Raw genomic sequence first — 13,576 nt, 5'->3', positions numbered from 1 at the left:
TGTGTGCAACCATCCACACACGCTCTGCAAAAGATGGAGCCCAAAGTATTAAATTGTTTTTAAATTGGCACTGTTGATTTTTAAATCCCTGGACGGTTTACACCCTGGCTATATTCAAGAACTCCACTTTCCAAGTGAATTTAACGGTAGTAGTGGGAGAAGTTCCATGAAGTTGAAGGAAATTGCTGCATGACTAATTTCAACTATTTTGGGCTACCTCCTCCATCTTGGAAATACTATTTTCAATAATGTTGTGTACTTTAATGTCTGAGCAATTAGGATGGCCTGTGTATTTCCTTAAGGGGGATTGGTGACTGGCCAATCAGGGATGTTCACTTAAACCTTTTACAATAACTCAGAGAACTCTCGCACTCCATGCACGAGTAACTATTTTATACCAGACTTATTAACAATTCCAACTTTAAATATAAACATAGTTCCAGTCACCAGTACTGAACGTATAACCTACTGAACAGATGGGCTATAACTCATCACAGTGTTGATGTCCACATTTTTCTTTGTTATTGCTTAAAATAATTGCTCATTTTACGTGCTTTTGCAATCCTTGATGAGACCATCTAATTTCCTAAAGGATAAATCCATGTTTTTCGGAGAGGTTTTAAGGGGGAGGAGTCAGAGCTACTGTCGCTTTTGCGTTCAGCTTGTTCCTTACTTCGAGTGGCAGTGTAATGTCCAGTGTATGCCCGTTTGCAGTAGCCTTTGCTTTTCGGATATGAATTATGGAACGCAGAGCAGTATGGACAAAAGTCTCATTTCATATCGACAACAACAAGTACAGCATGAGCCATTCATGTCCTCAGATAAACTGCACTGTGCTAGATTAGAGACACTCTGGTACCTTTATAGGAAACATTTCAAAAGTATTTTTGGTCAAGAATCATTGTAATATTGGTGTAATACTGGTGAATCTATCAACTGAAGAGCCAAAGAGTTTTTGCCAGTTTGCCAGATTTTTTTCTAGTATTTTTTAAGACTCTTTAGTTCTCTCTCGTATGTATTTGACACTGTTCTTTCCTGATTTTAATCGAAAGTTACTGTTGGTTTGAGTTGCATAGATGTGATAGTGGGAGGAGGGCACTGGAATTCCTTCTTCTCTTTTGCTTTTGCTTAGTGTGCAGTGTGGAGGGGCAAACGTTGTCCCCTGTAAAAGACTATAGCAATATTTGCTGCTGTATGAGCTCCCAGAGCCTCATGCACAAGGCTTCTGCAGCTTCCTCTGTGGCAGGGTGCCTTTCTTCGCTGTGGTTTAAAGCTACATTCTGCCTTAAAGCTTACTGCTTAGATTTTGTGTAATTGGCTTTGAATGAAATTTGCCTTGCTACCCCACTAGTGTGCAGTGGAGTAGGACAGGGCACAGCAGCAGGGCAAAACTGTTTTCTCTTCACTTCTTGCATATTGGAGAGTTTGGGGATGGAATATTGCAATACCCCCAGTGCCGGCTGTGCCTTAAAGGCATAACTGAGCTCTAAATACTTTGATTTCATTCATGATATGTGGCATGGAAGCCGTAGGGTCAGAGATCATTAGCTAAATATCATCTGTTTATATAATGCTACATTTAGTGCCCCAGCATGTATAACACACAAGCCAACATTACATAACACATTTGTGGTAATGTTACTTCTTTAGGAATCTAATCCATAATTTAAGAGGCCTCACTAGTAGGATTTTTTCCTTGCTATTCAGTCTAAATTGTCCTTTATTTATTTTCATCCTATTATTCCTAATTATACCTCACTTTTACTACACCCAGATACTCTCCTCCATTAATGTACATAGCCCCCAGACTACATGTCCTGTAGTCTCCATTTGGCCAAGCCAGACATATTCAGATTTTTAAATCTTGCTACTGTGAAACAGAACAAGAAAATGGATCAGTGTAATAATTTAGGGTTTGATTCTGCTGTGGCTGAAATTAGTAACACAACACCCAATTGGAGCAGACTCAGATCCTTTGCTGATTCCCTTTCTGGCATATTCAGTGGCTAACACATATCTATCTATCTATCTATCTAATCTTTAAAAGATACATTTTATATTTGGTGAACTAAAAGAAAAACTTAAAGAAGGGAATACCTTTCAGCAACAAGCATGGAAATGTGGATATAGAACACATGTTGGAATTCCTTGAATCCTGAGAAGAAAAATCTGAGCCATACAATAAACCTGGACTATATTTATTTGTGTCTTCTAGATAAGCAATTTCCATTCGATGTTATCTCAGAGATTGGATTATGGAAAATTGAGAATAATGGACCGTATCATGCCTTCAGTCCATGTGCAGAACTCACACTGATGTCAATAGGCGCTCCCTTCACAGACTGAGGCCCATATATGACCCATAGAATAAGACAAGATTTTTCACATATATAACGACAAAATTAATGGAGCGTTTTAATCCATTTTAAGATCTAATGAACTACACCCTGATTTAAATAGAAATTAAACAGAGAGATGTCAATAGACATTGATGAGTTTCCACATGCAGATGACAAAATTCCTGCCACCACCATACAGCTTTTGAGGGATAATGGCTCATAGACTCTGAAAACACATTTACTCAGAGCATTATTGATTAAACATATATGGAGGCTTAAATGTGTGAATTATACTTCTGTGGTAACATATAATTTACACATCCAAAATTGGATCTGTTTTGGAAAGATTGAAGCATCCCACATGATGAACTTCAGAATTACCTAATGACATCCAGTTTTAAATAATATTAGCCCCTTTATTCAGTTCTGTTATTTGCAAGAAAGGAATTATTTGTATGTTCCAAGGTGCCAGAATTCAGATGAATCATATCAAATCTCACTTGCTTAATGCAGTTAGTTTCACCTGACCCTGCTACCAATTTAGCCCTATACAATAATTTGGGATAGAGCTTGTATTAAAGCTTGTATGCAATAACCAGGGCCTGGGTACTTCACAGTATAAAGGGACAAAATTCCACAGCAGCAGCTTCTAAATTCTGCAGCAGCACCCCCATGTTCCATGGCGATATTAATTTATTCTAGTGCTATGAAACATCTTTCATTCCCTTACCCCTACCCCCATGAAAATGTACATTACTGTGGCTATTAGTTGAAAATACCCTTTGACATAACCTATTTGGATGATTATTTTAAGTGGGATTATTTGCAAACGTGTTTTAGATTATACTCTCCAGGCAGCCCAGCTCCACTCCTCAGGGTTTAGCTTTCATGATGTTGTCCAGGTGACCCAGCTGGCTTCAGTAGCTTATCTTCCTCAGCTTACCCAGGCCTCAGCTGCTCCACTGATCTCCAGTGGGCCTTGCTCAGCAGCCTACACTTCTCCCCTACACCGTGGCTGCAACTCCATTTGCTGGAAGCTGGACTTTATTTCTTGTTCCACAATATCCTGCTGCCTAGAATAGTGCGGGGTTGGGGTGCACAGTAATCCAATTAATGCCTCCTTGTGTGGAGACTTGTGGAATCAGAGGCAGCTACAGGCAGGTCCTGGCATAGCAGGGAGAGAGAAAGGAGAATGGCTGGTGCCTACCTGCTGCAAAATGGTGAATTCCATGGTACCTTGGAAAAATGCCAAATTACAGTCTAGCACTGCAGAGTCCACAGGCACTCTTAGAGCTAGTATTTCAGGCTCTCCAAGGCTCAGGCAGAAGACACTGCTTTGGCTGGTTCATATTTTTGAGATTTTGTCTTTAATCTTTAGGGCTAGTGCAATAGGGGTGCCCACCCCACACAAGCCCTGAGAGCGGGTTAACCTTATATGCTGCACCTGGAGGGGAACCAGGGATTGATAAATGAAACCTAGCTAGGGGAGGAACTAAAACAGGATTATAAAACAGGAAGTGAGAGCAAGGAGAGTGAGTAGGGAGTTTTAAGTCACACTCTGGGGGGAGTGGGGGTGAGGATGATACCCAAGGGGTAGAATAAGCCCTGGGATCCTAGCCTTGAAAGAAGGGTCAACCCAAGGAAATTACAGGGAAGAAATGCTGAGAAGGAGGAGTAGGAAGAAGTCAAGGGAGGCAGCAGCAAGGAGTTTGACAGAAGAGACCTTGGCTGCAGTTCTAGGGTCACAAGTACTACTGGCCAGTCAGAGGGCTGGTGACTCTGAATACAATCACACAGCTGGATTTAAAAGCCCAGCTGTAAACTGAGGGGAAGGGGAAAGGGAAAGGGAGCGGGAAAGGGAGGGGGAGAGGTAGGAGGAAGAGGGCACTTGTTGCGACCTGCAGGATCCCCCAGCAGCTGCCATTTATCCCTAGTAAATTCTATAGGCTCTTTCCATAACAGCTAAGTGCAGACTTGATGTTAAAATCGGACCCTAAATGCTATTCTTGCTTACGAACTTGTTTCCTGCTTTTCTGGTTGCCAACAGACCAAAACAGGCAAATTCTTTAATCCTACTTTGGCTGTTTGAAAATTATAAAGGAACTATGCTCAACCTCTAACATCCAAACTGATCTCAACTCTTATTTCCAGATCCTAGTAGGTGCACTGTGGAACCCTGTTAGAAGGAAAAAGATTTTGTTTCTTTACAACAACTTCTCTATAAGCAGTTTTCATATAATAGGAAAGGGTTTAGTGGGCTCAAGATTCCCTTTTCTTCACCTTGTGCATTTGGAGGCTCTGGAAGGCCATAATATAACTTTGCTCCTTGTCAGCAGCAACTATAGCAAGATTATTTGGGGTTTTCTTTAATCCCTGCTGGGAGTGGCTGCAGCAAACTCGGAAGACCCTGATTATTCCTTACCCCTTCCCCTAAAGGATACATCCTACATCTACCCCTGTTTAAAGATGTGTATGATCTTCTGATCCTCCATCTTAGCTCAAAGCACCTCATTTAGACAATTTTTTTAAAGAACCTCCATATCACCTCCAGATGGCATACTAGATGGCAAGAATAAGCTTCAGTCATAGGCACTGACTATCTCATGACAGATCCAACAGTCCAGCCCCCCGGTTTTGATCTTCCATGCTATGTGTGGGTAAAGCTCAATCGCATCAGATATAGAGTAATTAGAAGTACTGCAAATGATTATAGTGGGGCCTCTGTGACTCTTCTTTTTGTCGCTGTGGCCAGTTAGAAGATGTAGATCATAACTTGCAGGCTGTATCCATTGGCAAGGGCTGCCTGGTTCCCTCATTGACTTGCAAAATGCCCTTCCCTCAGCTATTGAATGGTTAAGACATGTAGACTAATAGGTTTGACTTGAATGTCTATTTAAAGGCAATCACAATAATAATAATAATTAATTAATAATAAATAATTGAAAAAGGATACAGGCAACTTCTCATCTTATCTCCCTCCTCTGATCAAAGTGTGCCCCCTGGGAATGTAGCACTGAACTCCAGCGCTTGTCTGCAGGGTGGAACCCACTTAGTTTAGTCTGGTGAAACTTCATGATAAGCAGTGAAGCACCCCTATCAGAGGAATGGAAGTCACTTAGAATGAACAGAAGCAATTTACTCTGTTCTTTCCTTTTTGCCATAAGTCACATTTTACTACTACCAAGTTTGCTACAAGCAGATTCAACTATATTTCTTATGGGCTGAAGCTACTGTTTCCAGACTAATTTGCTTTTTACCTTTATTATTTCAGAACTGTACTGTATGTGGATTTGGTCTTGTTTCTGGGTCCATTTCCCCCGCCATTAGAACAGTTTTTCTCCTTTATTCCTTCTTGTGATATTGTTCAAAGGCTTCTTGTGATGGCTTGAAAAAAGTTATTGATTGTTAGATCATTCCTCTCATTCATTCAGATGTTTTCTGGTACCCAGATGGAAACACCAAAGCTGCTGTACTGGAATTCACTATTGACTTTTGTCTCTGGATTATCAGGGCCCCAAGCAAGGAGGTCTGAATCCAGGCTCTCCCTTTTCCCTCTATTATGTGTTAAACTTGTTATTCTAGCAACTCAAAGGAAGTTCTGGAACCTGTATCTGACAAGGATCAGGAGTAGCAGATCATATGATTGCTTTTTCTGAGCTATTTTTCTAATCTATCTTCTGTTCTTTAGTGGTTTGTTTCTTTCAGTTCTTCTGTAGGACCATCACAACTCTGAGACAGGATCATCTCAGTCCTTCTTTCTCCCTCCCTCTGCTGTGATTATTCCTGCTTTGGTCATTCATTTTATGTAGGAGGGCTAGAATCTGCCTGACAAATTAGTATTTTTCAAATTCAGCCTTTGCTGGCCACAAGCCATCTGCTCAAACGAAGAAGAAAGTGGGGAAGATTGCCATATTTTAAATGCTTTTCACCCTATCCTTCAAGGAAAGCCTCTTTTTTAAAAATTCAAACTTGTTGTGATCCAAAGAAAATGCTTATTGTACAGACTGTTTCCTTCCCATTCAAATTTATTTATACCCCCCTTCTTGTCTAAGGGTATAATTATGAATGATCTAAGCTTGTAGTAAAAAAACCTAAATTAAAAAATACATCTGTTGTAAGGACTCTTCCACCAGAAACCTTGAAAATGTTATCCTGTCTGTATATCCATATATCTACTATCTCTCTCTAGGTTTTTTGCCATCCTTTATATGTTCCAGAGTTAAATAGGTATTAGATCTCTTGCTGTAGATCTTATCTGCTTTAAATGTTGACAAAAAGGAATGAAACAACATGAGAATCTGAGGATATTTTGTATTTATTACTCATACTGGTTTTCCATTACTTTTTTTACTTGTGGAAAATTATAGAAATGTAACTGCATTGTTTCCCTCATTTTATATGTGGAAATAAGAATTAGTTTAGCAAAAAATATTATTTAAATGGTAAAACCTCTTGCAAAGAAAAAATGATGCATTGCTCTCATCAGAAAGGTAGGTGTGTTCCAGGCAGTAAATCATAACTACTTCATCCAAACTTTCCCATCATGCCTTAAGAAGCAACATCAAAACACATTTTTAATTAAGGCCAACACTGTCCCAACATTTGCTTTAAATATGAGGACGAAAGAGCAGCAGAAAAGGACATTATTCCTTAACTCCTTTGAAGCTGCCTCTTGACATGTAGCTCAAGGGAGAGAAATACCACATGTATGGTGGGTTCCTGGTAAATTCTTCATGTAGCGGAAGAAGCTGTGTAATGTTTTCCCACTTTACGTTTTTCATGATTAATAATCTTGTTTTTCAGTTCATTTTAAAAACATTACAGTGTAAAGATTCCATTAAGATGCTGTAACATTAATTAATGTCATACACTCTTCTTCTTTCATTTTATTTGCATTGGCTTTTTTGTTTATCAAATGGTGTGTTGTGAAAATTATTCCTTTACCCTGCAGTTTTGCCTTTTTATCACCTATATATTATTCCATGCTAATACTGAAAGGTTAAATGCTATAATTATTTATGCTAATTTTAATTTTCCCTAGTGTCATAGGCAGTACAAATGAAGCAGCAGCAACTGATTATACATCACTGACAGCATAAAACAGAACAAACATCCCTGAAAAGCCCATGCCAGGTAATTCATAGTTAGGTGGTTGTGGCATCATGAGAACACCAGTCAAAACCAACTAATAATGATGATATGAATATTTATTTTGTGCCTAATTTTGGATGTAAGTCACTTTGATAAATAATTTTCCTTGGTGCTTTTGTGCCTAAAGAAACAGGATGGAAAATATATTTACTTTTAGAACTTTGTGGAGTTAAATATTAGGGTTAAATTCTGGCTTTTGGTTGCCAGTGTTACTCTGAGGAGGGAGTGGAATTTTTGCAGTCAAGTGTTGTTTCCCTGATCCATTCTGCTTGTTCAGGAAGATGTAGACCTAATAGGTAAGGTTTGGGGGGACAGTATCTGGTTTCATCTCCCTCAGTATTACAGTATTACACATTATGACAGGTCCAAAGCAGGAAAAGCATACATTACCTCCCGAATGCCTGCTTCTGAGTGTCTGCAGGTAGCCAGGGTTTGTTGGGGGCCTTGGCCATGTCACCAAACCACTTTGGGACCAAGGTGTGTATTCAGGCACATTAGCCAGGCCCTTCCACTTAGTTCTCAGTGGAGTACCAGATCACCCTTCTTCTTTGGATCCTGCATGGCTCAGGCAGAGTGGGCAAAAACTCTACAAGTCCCCCCATCCTTTCCCCATAGAACATCCATCCAAGACCTGGCAGAATTTAACCCTTTCTGAGAAGACGTAAATTTATTTCTTAATTATTATTCCTTTATTACTTATTTGCCCATAATGTGAAAGCCCTGGACAAATACAAAAGGAGGCATGGTCCCTGCCCCTCTCAGGCGGAACAGTGGCTCAGTCTCTACCATGGCACCATCTGCACTGTAAATGGACAAAACAGAAAGACAGAGATTATGGAAAAGAGGTACAATAATGTAAAGTGTCCAGGTGGTAAATGGTAAAGTGTCCAGGTGGTAAGTGGTAAGGTTTTTTTTTTATAATACAACATTTTAAGAACATAATGGGATAGATGGTCAGCTCCCCTGAAAGAAGAGCAGAGGAGACATTATACCATGTTCCCCCTGCTCCTTTTCCTGGGGCTGGCAGGGGGCCATTTCAGTCCCCAACACAAATTAGTTACGGGGCTGCTCTGACAACAGCTGGAACAGTCCTCTAGTCTAGGTTCTGTTCTGCCAGCCCAGGGTCACCAGCAAGCTCCAGGCCACTCCACAAAAATCCAACATGAAGTGGGGAAACGGATGGCACAGAGCTGTCTATGCTCGCTGATACCACCAAGGAATTCCCATATTTGACAGGCAGCTTTAAGACTCCTTAAGGCTCCAGGGGATTTCCCTTTAGGACAGTTTTAAGTCTCATTTGAACTGCTGGGGCAGTGACTTAAGTGGAGGATCCAGCCCAATGTTTTGGGAGCTTTTCCTGTTGCCCAAGTACCTCCCAAAACAAGCTGCAATCATATGGTTCATTTCTTGTAGGCATCACAGTAGAAAGGGGCCTTAAGATGGGATTTGATTACAGAGAGGATAGTGGTGTTGTGGACCAGTTCAGGAAGGGTTTTCTGTGAACAGAGGGGCATGTGGAAGAAAATGCAGAAGTGTTTGAGGGAGAAGCAAATGGGGCACTGAGAATGGAATTATTGGCTGAGTTGAGGAGAAATAGGTAACATAGTAAGAGACAAGGACAAGCAGAGAGGGACAGAGTTATGCAGGACCTTGAATTTAGGGACAAGATTCTAGAAATTAAGAACAAAATGTTCCATCTTACTCTCTGTGCATTGAGAGCTAAGAAGCAAACACTTAAGTGGAAGCTTTTTAAAAAATACCTAAGGGATTTAATTGCACAAGTCCCACTGAAAGTTAATGGGCCTTTTGCTGCTAAATCTATCAGAGTACTTTTGAAAATCTTCTCATAAAAATCTAATAGTGGTACTTTCACTCCAGCCTTTCAAATGTCTAGACCTTGCCAAAATTCTGTGCATCAAACAGTAAAAATATGAAACAGGTTTATACTTATATTACCCTTCAGGAAAACACAAATTGTGCAGATCTCAACTTTACTCAACTACATAATTTTCATGAAGAAATACATTAATGAATAAAGGTAGATGAAATACCAAAAAGTTAGGATATTCAACTTCAATTACAATACATTGATTTAAAGGAGACTCCCTTTTTTTGGTAGCACTATTGCTGTCTGACTCAGAATTAGTGAAATACAGATTGGTTGCTTAATAGAAAGAAAACAAAGCATCCCATTTTATCAATAAACAATGACAACAACAACCTACTGACCTAGATGTGTCCCTATCCACATCCATTGCAAAAAGTTATTTTTCTGGCCCATAATTTACAGTTCTTTCATTTTACTTTTTTCCCTAAAAGGGTGAAGATTTCAATCTATTCCAGTTGATCTTTATTCAGAAGGAATAAATGGTGGAGCAGGCTGACAACTTTATTTGGCTAATGATTTATATCTTTGCTTTGTTCTGGCCTGGAGAATAACCACAAAGTATTAGACGAGGGCGTGATGAAATATGGTTTGCAGGCAGTTTTAAGTTAGTCTTAAAAATGCAAGGTACTAAATCCATGAGGTTATGTCAAAACCAGATCACTATGTTGCAGTTCTAGCTAAAATTTAGCTAATTTTGCTTGAGAATTCATAACACACAATGGACGAGTGCCCCCTAGCTATATGTATCGATGAACCCCCATGTGCACAGATATCACCCATTGTGAATGGAACAGCGGCTCTGCCTCTACTGGGGCACCCTCTCTCCCCAGAACCTGTGGACTGAGGTGTTTGCTGGAGAAGAGGTGGAGACTGGGCAGGTAATGGGAGGACAGGATGTATGTGTGAAAGGGTACCTCTGGCTACTTGGAAATTAGAGAAGATAATGCAATCTGGTACTCCTTTATCTTTCCTGTATAGCCAACTTCAGTGAGCCAGAGGCAGCTGCGGCTAGAGAGTCCCTGAGGAAAATTTCCAGTGTATCAGTGCTGCCAGGAGCCCTGGGGGAGAGGCTGCCTCCTGGATCCCTTACGGCTGGTGCAGAGGCACAGTGCCTCCATTCAGATGGTTCTGGCCTCTAGTGGCTCCCCCAGCATCTTCTAGGGTTGAAGCCAGCTCTGACTGCCTTTTCCACAAGGAAGCAAGCCACCCCCCTGTGCTGTGATGGTGTTGTGAGTGAATGCTTGCAGAGGAAAAACCCCCATAGTCCCATTTCACAGATTTTTCCATTACAGGGGATGATCTGGGCCAATTTAAGCTCCACTATATTTACAAGCTCTTTTATAATAGCTATATTTCACAGATTTTTTTGCCTAGTCCAACTTTTTGCTATTTCAGCGAGAAGCAGTATTAAGGATTTATATTTTATTTTTTTAATTACTAATCTCTGTAGAGGGAAAATTAATTATGTTGCATGTGGTCACACATCATGCCAAGAATAACATTTAGCGTATATAGTTTAACTCAGTAGACCATTTAAAAAAATCTTTTTCTAAAGTTTAGTTTTAGTTTGGGCACTATGGAGTATTTAACTTACCTTCAGGAGGATATTTTGTATAAAAATATCATGAAACTGGGCTACTAGAATATCAGCCATGCTTGACTGATACTAACCATATGAAAAAATGTATAAGACATCTAAACTTAATATGAGAACTACAGTTAAACCCACACATTTTTCTTCTAAAATGGATGTCCAAACTTTAAAGGGCTGATGTTATTCTTCTTAAGATCCAAATATATTTTTGGAGACTGGGTTCCTACTATTTGCATTAATGAACACCTCAGGGAAGGCAGGGGGAAAAATAACTTTTCCTAAATGCCAGTGTAGGTTAGAGGAAAATTTGAAAAATAATTTAAAATCAAGATGCCTGGGATCTTCTCTGAGTAAAGGGTGAAGTTTTCAGGGAAGCCTCTTTGTATGTTTCCCTGTGCCTTCTCACTGAATACCTAGGTGGGGCCAAAACCAAGCTGGCCTGAAATCTGGGATTATTTTCTAGCATTTGGTGAGGAATGTGTGCTAAATGTAGCAGAGTAACCTATCAAATGTAAATGCTAAAACAAATGAATAGTATTTTAGACAAAAAAACAGTGCTTCAGGACCAGTTGTTATATCTTGGAGAGTTGGTTTACCTGTATCTATGTTTATGTTACATCATCTAACCATCAAGAGTATATGCATAAGGAGAATTATCCCTGGTGAGGGGACGAAGAAACTCTACATACACAAAATGGCTGCCAAGCAGCTATTCCTGTCCAGAAGAGGAAGGAAGTGGCCCCAGTTCATGCCATGCTTCACCTCTATCTCCAACATGTCCCCCTTTTCCATTGCACCTGTAGCAGAAGGCAATGCACACAGGGGAAGAGTAGATAATGAACAAGCCCTATGCAATCCAGTGTAGCTTATGGAGCAGGCATTCCTTCACTGAGTAGTCTGCTTTCTCACCAATGGCCTGGTCCAAAGTCCACCAAATTCAGTAGAAAGACTCCTGTTGACTTCAATGGGTTTTGGATCAGTCTCCAAAATTGGTGCTCAAGCTGTTTGTTCCATGGGATATGTAGGGAACATCTCTGGATGTTAGGCCCCATTGAGTTAAGGATGGTACAAATAAATGAGCTAATTCTATGCAGAGGGGTTTATAGTAAGCAAAATATTTTCTGCTGTTGTCGTGACCCCAGGACATACACAGCCTCATTAATAGTATCCTGTGCTGTGTTTTGTGTGTGTAGTGAGTCATACAAAATTCAAATAAGAAAAACATTTACTTATTTATTAATTTCCTTACAGATTATCCTTTCTCACACTTACATTTTTGTTTTAAAAACATTTGTGTTTTCAATCTCATTTCTGTGGTTTACTGTAGTCTCCCATTGTGTGTCTCATTTTTCACCAACACTATTCTTCATTATTAGTAACTCTCCCACTGAATGCATCCAATGAAGTGAGCTGTAGCTCATGAAAGCTTATGCTCAAATAACTTTGTTAGTCTCTACTGTGCCACAAGTCCTCCTTTTCTTTTAGCATTTGTAGCAACTAAAAAGCACTGAAAAGAAGTGGAAATGCTATTTATTTTTGTTCCCTCTACTTCTGCAGTCTGTTTGGATGGCTGTGCATTGGTTAGCTAAGAAATAGCAGTAGGTTGTAGTTTAATTGGCTGAATTATTAGATCAATTTTCAGAGCTGTGGACAGAGTTTCAAGTGTATGTTTGTATGCATCTGTGTTTGAGAATGTATGTGATGCACAAAAAGATACATATGTGACTACTCTAGGTTTTTAAAATCTGAAACATGCATGATACGACACTGATCATTAGAAGAGGGGGTTATGTCTGAAAGGCCAGAATCATGCTTTGTCTTGCAAGCCCCTGATGACAGTAAGTCTGCTTGGAGCAAGGTCATAGAGGCGCAGTCCGCCTGCATGCCACATTCTGCCAGGAATCTGAGCCACACAACGAATCCCCAAAATTGAATGAGGCAGGACTGGAAGTGGGAGCAGGGAGAGGGCAGGACAGATGCAGTGATACAAAAACCTCAACAGCGGCTGCTAGTCTGCTGAGTCCACAGCCTATCATACTGACCAAAATTATCTCGTTGTTTCCTTTTACTGCCCCATTGGTACTGCCCCAGCTCTTGTCTCTTGTCTTATACTTTGATGGTAAGCTCTTTGCAGCGGGAACCTTCTTTTTGTGGTGTGTTTATATAGCATCAAGTAGAAGTACCAGGCTGGAGGATGAATTCAACAGAAGCAACACCAAAGCTGGAAATATATCACAGTACCAACTAAAAGATACTACACAGGAGTACCTTCTATTGTCCAGGTCATTAAAATCCCCATCACGCATATTGGAAGAAAGCACCCATGGCCACAGTCTTGTTACACCTCCTGTTCAACCTGCATAGTTCAGCAATAGGGCTGGTTGAATTTTTTTCAATTTGAGCAGAAAGTTGGGTTTTCAACTACGTGAAATATTCTGTTGAAAATTCCAATGTTTTGTGAAAACCAAACAAACCTGAAAACACAAAAACTTTTCAGTTTTTCAACAAAAAGTTGAAATTTTCCATTGTGGGAGTGTGTAAAAACCATGTTCCAACCAGCAGTACTCAGCAATTATCTTCTGTTATTTCTCATGAAATGAAAGC

At 40.0% G+C, this 13,576-nt stretch overlaps 1 long non-coding RNA gene across 4 annotated transcripts in view; it reads left to right on the top strand.

The window, feature by feature from the left end:
- Positions 1-13,576, top strand: part of LOC141993418 (uncharacterized) — an 84,976-nt gene that overhangs the window by 18,042 nt on the left and 53,358 nt on the right. Inside the window, exon 2 of one of the 4 annotated variants that reach the window (XR_012640849.1) lies at positions 7,381-7,472. The exons of the other annotated variants lie outside the window; for them this stretch is intronic. This is a non-coding gene — a long non-coding RNA (uncharacterized LOC141993418). The remainder of the gene's footprint in view (positions 1-7,380; positions 7,473-13,576) is intronic. 4 annotated transcript variants of the gene reach the window in all.

The sequence above is a fragment of the Natator depressus genome, chromosome 9 (assembly GCF_965152275.1).
Source record: "Natator depressus isolate rNatDep1 chromosome 9, rNatDep2.hap1, whole genome shotgun sequence".
Taxonomy (NCBI): domain Eukaryota; kingdom Metazoa; phylum Chordata; order Testudines; family Cheloniidae; genus Natator; species Natator depressus.
Note: the sequence above shows the minus strand (reverse complement) of the source record. Positions and strands in the feature narration are given on the sequence as shown.